The sequence below is a fragment of the Talpa occidentalis genome, unplaced genomic scaffold (genome assembly GCF_014898055.3).
Source record: "Talpa occidentalis isolate TD23 unplaced genomic scaffold, MPIMG_talOcc4v2.1 talOcc4.13, whole genome shotgun sequence".
Lineage (NCBI taxonomy): Eukaryota > Metazoa > Chordata > Mammalia > Eulipotyphla > Talpidae > Talpa > Talpa occidentalis.
The window spans coordinates 76,387,682-76,395,104 of record NW_023601322.1 but is presented as its reverse complement, the minus strand read 5'-3'; the positions used below and the strand labels follow the sequence as shown (position 1 = coordinate 76,395,104).

Genomic DNA, 7,423 nt, shown 5'->3' with positions numbered 1-7,423 from the left:
TATGGTAATGGAAACCAGAAGGCAAATCTAAAAGGGTTATACTATGAGGGGGTACCAAATGGGTGTCTTACGTAAAACTTAACTTGAGATCCTAACTTGCACATAAGATATGACTCCATGAGGTCCATCCTGGAGGAATATGTGTTAAAATCTAGGGAAGATCACACCTTCTCTGCTTAAAAGTCAACAATGGTGTCCCATGACTTTCTAAGTGAAGGCCTTAGCTTGACCAACAGGAGCTAAAGAAGCACATTACTAGCCTTGTTAACCTCAACTATTACCACATTCCCCTTGCTACCCTAGCCTCCTCTCTCCTTCTATAGCATATTATAAAGCTCCTATCTAGACCTGGAATGTAATTTCCAAGGCTGCCATTGTATTTTGCTTCCTTACCTCCTTCATGTATTTGTACAAATCTACCTTTTGAGTGAGCCCCTCCCTGACCACCATATTTAAAAATTGCCTCCCTGTCCCTATGTTCCTCCTCCTTTAAATAAAATATGTTTTCATAGATTTTCTCACCATCTTACATACTACACAATTTAATATTGTGCTTCATTTTGTTGTCTCTCACCCCCATCTAGAGCTTAAGGGCCCTCGGATAAGGACAAGAGAATTTGGGCTATTTTATTTGATGATAAAACACAGCCCCTAGAACAGCATAATATTTCTTGGATAAATGAACAGGAAGATAGATGATAGGAGGACTCAAAAAGCAAATGCCACCTGAAAAAGACCAGAGCAAGTGATCAAACATTTCGTATAGATGCATGTTTATATATTTTAACACCATAAACAGCTTTATCTCTTATTCCAAATTGTTGCTCCTCTTCCTTCTTCCTTTTCTTCCTCTTCCTGCCTCTCTGTATAAATTTATGTATGTATGTATGTAGACATAAAACATATGTATGTATGTAGACATAAAACATATATATGTAACATATATGTAAACATATATGTAACATACATATGTATAAATATATATGTAAACATATATATGTAAGTGTATATATATATATACACTTACACAAATCTACAGATAATGATTTGATCATTTGTTTTAACACTAAACACACATATGTGTGTGAGTCACAAATTCAAATATAGGCAATATTTATTAAGCACTTGATGTTTTAGACCTTATGCCAAGAGTGTGCATTTTATTTTACTCAATTGATGCATATAACAACCTGCAAGGCTGTCAAGGTATTTCAATAAAATTTAAACACTGGAAGCAAATAGAATTTCAGAATTTTCCACCCACCTCTTGTCACTGAAAGAGTTTCTTGATAGGTTATCTTAAAAGCAGAATGTCCAGATTTGATATTCTTTTTGAGTACATTCTAGTTGAGCAAACCCCAAACTTAAATGGCACAAAATATATCACATAGCCAAGACCATATGTAATCTACATTATGGGAAAGTCAGGGATCTTCAAGACTATTTTTATGCAACCCAATTTTCTTTTTCTTTTTTTCTCTCTTTTTTTTTTTCAGTGCAGATATATCCTGTTTATTTTGGAAGCAAGTACCTTTCAGAAGTTTTATTTGCTGCACTGTCAAGACATCTAAGCCAATCTGTGTGGTTCTCCCCTCAAACCTTTATCTTGCCCAGGGCCAGATTAAAAAACAAGATCATTTCAGGGTCCCTGGCCTGGAGGCTTTAGGAAAGATCACGGAGTCCCTACGAGAAAGAGAATAGTGTCCCTTACCCTAAATTTCTCTAAGCAGAGCCAGCTGCTCCTCCAGACAGGGATGGTGAGGCTATCCGACCCCAGGAAGTGGTAACTAGAAGGAAGTTCTTAGAGGCATGTCTGTCTGAAGTTCTTAGAGGCATGTCTGTCTGATGGGGGCCAGAATTGTTCAGGATCCTGAGTCAGAGAGGTCATCCCCAGCCCCAGGAGGAGTTACGCTGCTGAAGTATTTTTGCAGCTCCTACAAGGCCTGGAAGTGATGGTAGATGGTGTTCGTCTCTGTTCCTATTCATCAGGCTGGAAGCAGGGGGCCCAGCCAAAGCTCTGGCAGCCTAAGGACACCACAATCTGGCCCGAAGTCTGGCCCCTGAACAGGTGCACTGGCTGGCTTAGGTCCCCAGTGGTGAGCACAAATGTACACAGGGTTTAGACTGACTCGTCCTCGAATCAGCCAGGAGCTGGTAGAGACCTTTAGGCTTTAACTTCTCCAGAAATTACTTTATAGAGGGGTCAGGGAGGCCTCTAGGAGCATTGAAACACAGACAGGACTCCTCCACCGCACAGGACCCTGTACTTGGTGAGCTGTCTTATACTTCTGCATGGAAACCTCATCAGACTCTCCCTGATACACTGGCAGGTCAATTTTCTGTGCCACCAAAGTGCATGGAAACTTATCTCCTAAAATCTGAATGACGACCTCCAGCTTCTTGGGATTTCCCCATGACAAATATGATGCTCTTCCAGGCCAAGGAGTCTGCAATGGTGAACCCTGGTTATCCAATTTTCATCTTAACTTTCTAATACAAACCTTCGTAAAATGTAACATCAGTTTACGCTAACTAACATCACTGTGATATCAAGTTACCTTGTCTCTACTTAAACTTCAGAATAAAGATTTAACTCTCATATCTATCATATCTAACTATTATAACTCACATGTATATATTTAAACATTTTGTTAAGGAACCCTGGAACAAGGAGCTTGTTGTTCTTCATGACTACCTTTAAAGATCAAGCTGCCTCTGTCCACTCATAAAGTTGCAGCAGTAAACTCTTCTGTTTGTGCCTGCTCCTCAGAAAGATGTCAGTGGTGCAATAAGAAAACATTGAAAGTGTTAAAATATGTAGACCGCTTTATCTCTTAGTCTAAATTGTTGGTGCTTCTTGTTTGATTACTATTTTTTTGATTATGAGAGCTTTTTTAATGTTGCAAGTAAAATCAAAATTTTCTACTTCTCTTTCAAGAATTTGGATCAGTTCAATTTCAGACTGTCCTGGATTGCAAGGTGAGCTGTTGAAAAAAATTGCTACTATTTATAACCACTTATCTGCTTTAAACAGGATTTTAGTTTTCAAATCACCCTACAAAAAAATTCACAGGAATAAATTGTAGGTTGAATCTTCTCTAAGACTAATGATTCTCTACAATCCCCAATGTCACAATTGTTGTTCCTCCTTATAGTTTATCATGCTCATCAAAACAGCCGCAATGTTCCTGTTTGAATTTTTGAGTGAGCATTATTAAAAATCTCAATAATTTAAATAAATATGCATTTCTTGTTTAAGCAAAGAGTTTTAGAATAAGATTTTTCCCTTTTTTTTTTTTTTTAAGTTCTGTGACTAAAAACAGTTTGAAAACCATTACTGTGGCCTAGAGGTTGGTGAACTTTTCCTGAAAAGGTCAAATAGAAAATCTGTTAGACTTTGCAGGACAAGAGGGAAGATTGAAGGTACTGCATAAGTACTTACATAACATTTAAAAATCTGACAACTTAAAAATGTAAAATCTATGGACCACTGTTGACTAATCTCTGCTCAAGCCCAATATCTTTCTTACTAGTGAAGAAATGTTTAGCAGAGTTACAATTTCTTGTGGAGGATCTCCAGGTGGTGCAAGGGGTTAAGTCTCGGCACTATGAAATGGTCACCAGCCACTACAGCATGAGTTCGATCCCTGGCCAGGGAGCTAACCCACGTGATGGAGCAGACATCTCCTGTTTTACCCGCTGCTCCCTTCAGCAGTGTATTTCAATAGATCTGTCTGTTCTGCTTCCCAATCTGTCTCTGGTGAATCCTCTCACCCCTCACCCCACACCTTTGGTCTGCACCCCAGTTCTTGTATGCATAAACACATAAAATAAATCTTAAAAAAAACAAATTTCTTGTGGAATGTTCACAGACATGGAATGTTCACAGACATGCAGCAACGAGAGAAGAGCATGAATTACTATGCATGTTTCTGGATCTCACATTGCTGGGTCATTAACAAATAACCTAAGAAAAAGCCCAGCTACAAATATCCAATGATCCCAAACCATAAGTGAAGCCAAAAACACACAGAAAATATCTACATAAACAATTACCGTGTAAGAGAACCGTATTTAGCACAATTCCTTCATCCCCATATTCAACTCTACCAAACCTTTTGTGGATGCAAAGAAAAATTTCTTGTAATCCACCTATACTTTCATATATATTAAACCAAAAATCTCAGATGGCTAGGAATTATATAGATATGATATATATATATATATATATATATACACACACACATATACATTCAACTTCATAGGAATTTTAGAAATTCAATAAATTTTATAAAAAAGTAAAAAATAGAAAAAATATGTAAAGTCACACTTTATGTCCTGATTTGTAGATCATAATATCAATGATGTGATTAGGAATTAAATTGCAGAGGTGAAGATTGCTTCTGGTCGGAATAAGTTTCTGTATTTGAATTATTTCAGTTACTTTTTCTTAGCGAGACTTTCTAAAGAACCGAGTATAGACATCTTTACTCTTCAACCATCCTTTAAAAAGTCTGGACAATCAAAAATTAAAAGTAACAAAAACTCATTTCTCCTACCTTTAACATGCACATTGCAGCACCAGATAACTTAATGGTAATTTTTTTCTTCATATAAGTATTCCAGCTAGCAAAGGAAGAAACCATGATAAAATTAGAATTACTACGTTTTGAACTTCTAAAGATTTAATTAATTTAAAAATTCATTATCAACAACAGCTAACATCAGAAACAAAGAAAAGCATTATATTTTTTCTTCTGGAAGAACATGATTTCATCTACTAAGTACTTTTGTTCCAAAAGAAAAACCTAACTTGGATAAACAGTAGATTTTTGGTGGGGATCACAATGTAGCATCCACAGATGCCAGATTATAATGGTGCACACTTGAAACCTACATCATGTCATAAACTGTTACTTCAATAAAAAACATTTTAAAAATTGAACTTGTATTGGGCAATTCTCTAGATCCAAAGAAAGACCAATTTACCATTTCACAGGACATACAGAAGACAGAAAAGCATGTTGAAGAATCATTAAAGCAATGAAATCTGCAAAATACAAATTGTAGATAATCCCACAGGGCAAATAATCCAGTCCTTTTAAATTTGAGATATAATTCACATTTAGCATATTAGTTTCAGATAACAACATAATGATATGATCGATGTATATATTGTGAAGTAAACACAATAAGTTTAGTTAACATTCATCATCACATAGTTATAAGTTCTTTCTCTTGTGAAGAGAACTTGAAGATTTATTTTCCTACAACTTTCAAATATAGAGTCAATATTACATCCCTAGAACTTTTTATTTATTATTTTTTAAAAATTTATGCATACAAGAGCTGGGGTACAGGCCAGAGATGTGGGGGGGGGGTGGTGAGAGGATTCACCAGAGACAGAGTAGGGAACAGAACAGGCAGACTGACTGAAATACACTGCTGAGGGGAGCAGCAGCCAAGACAGGAGAGGTCTGTTGCATCATGTGGGCAGCTCCCTGGCTGGGAATCAAACTTGTGCTGCAGTTGCTGAGGATAGCTTCGTAGGTTGCGTCTTAACCCCGTGCTTCATTAGGGAGGCCCTATCTATATTTTTGAGAATAGTAAATGTCAGTAGAAGAGTGTACTAGTTTCACTGTTCGTTTTAATTTAATTAATAAATGAAATTAAGTCAGTCCTAATTCTTAGAATTATCTCAGTTATCAAGGAAGACTAGGATAGTGCTGCCTCTCCAAGCGGCAGTATTGGAAGCTGTGTGGGATGAGAGAAAGATTACTCAAAGTCTATGTGGAGCAATAAGAAGCCTACAGGGACTACATCAAGAAGGTGTATCCCTGATCCAAGGGCAGTCTTGTATTTATTTAGAACCAGGTTCAAAGAAAATGGGCAAGAGAGTGGGGAATGTACATGCATGGGGATACATTATCAGGGATGCGATATTGGGGGATATTATTGTCTGGTGCAAGCTAGGGTAGAGTGACCAAGGGCTATTGCTGGGGGGCTCCATAGACCCACTAATCAAAGCATACTATCTTTAGTCCTTATTCTTACCTAACTTTCTGCTAATCTTTACAAGTAAGGTATTCTAGCTGATCTTGCTAATCTGGCCATAATATCTGCCTGCTGTTTTCAGCAGATACTGGTTTCTCAGTATGTTCCTCATACCAGGACTTTTGCCTTGGTTAGAGGCTTCCTGCCTGATAGTACTTTAAGCTTGACCAGCAGGAACTCTGGGCACCAAGACAATAGTCCTGAGAACTATAAGGAGGCCTGGGGATCCCACATCATAGCAGGCTACAAACTTTAGTATGTTTAAGAATCTCGTGTCTTGTTCAAAATGTGGATTCTTAGCCCCCACCCTCAGGGATTTTGATTCCATATAAATCGAGATTTTCCATTAATAGTTGTGCACAGTAAAAATTCTTATGTAGGGGTCCTGAGGATCCCACTTTGAGAAACACTTACCTAGGTGCCAAAGGAGTAATTACTTATATGGTGTGGCCAGTTGGCTCTACATGCCTATAACAAGTTTTGACCTGCCTCTGATAGCTACATCATCATGAAGTCCCAATTCTGTGCTACTACTGAAAACTTAATTTAAACTTAATCTGATTCAGATGGCACTGTTGCTATCCCTGTTGGCGTTCTGTAAAGGTAGACGTGGGAAGTGCAGTCTGGAAAAATAAAAGTGTGGTGTAGAATGGAGGGTGTGGTAAGCAGAACTCTAGCAAAGGTCTTAAGAATGTAGTGCTCCACCCTTCACTCATTTCTTGGGTGTGCCTCAGCCAAGCCTCCTTTGAATCTCTTTGTGCCCAGTTGGGAGATGAAAGCAGAAAGCACTGCTGAGAAATCACTTAGCTACGAGGCTGACATTTATTCTTATTCCTCTCTTGAGGTTATTCTTTTGGACTTTTTCTATCCAATGAGATTCAGAGCTAAGGCCACAGGAGACCAGTAAGAGAAAGTGTCATCATTCCCCCCAAACACTCATATTTTGCACCTTGAACAACACTGTTATGACAATTTCCAAGAAATGACCACTTATAAATTCTTATGGAATTTCATTTATGAGAACCAATTTACCTTTCTCAATTAGCTCACACATTTTTATTTGGACTTAGCATACTATCTATTCCTAGAGTGCCAACTGACTTCAAAAGGAAAATAAATGCACCTTCAACCTCATTAGTATAGTAATGTTATTTTCTTTTCTTGCTACATTTTATGACTTAAAAAAACTAGAATTAAGTTATTGCAAAATTCTTTTGTGGTGCGATAATACGAAATTGTTGGAGCTTTAGAATGATGCAGCTAGTTTTTGTAGAAATGAAAAATACAATCCCAAATTTGTTAAAGATACTAATTTGTTACTCGGTACAAATTAGAATCATAAATGTTTTTATGATATAAATTCTATTTG

At 37.3% G+C, this 7,423-nt stretch overlaps 1 pseudogene; it reads right to left on the bottom strand.

Moving 5' to 3' along the window:
* Window positions 1-1,792: 1,792 nt before the first annotated feature.
* On the bottom strand, window positions 1,793-7,108 carry LOC119242922 (inosine triphosphate pyrophosphatase-like; annotated as a pseudogene).
* Between the last annotated feature and the right edge of the window lie 315 nt (window positions 7,109-7,423).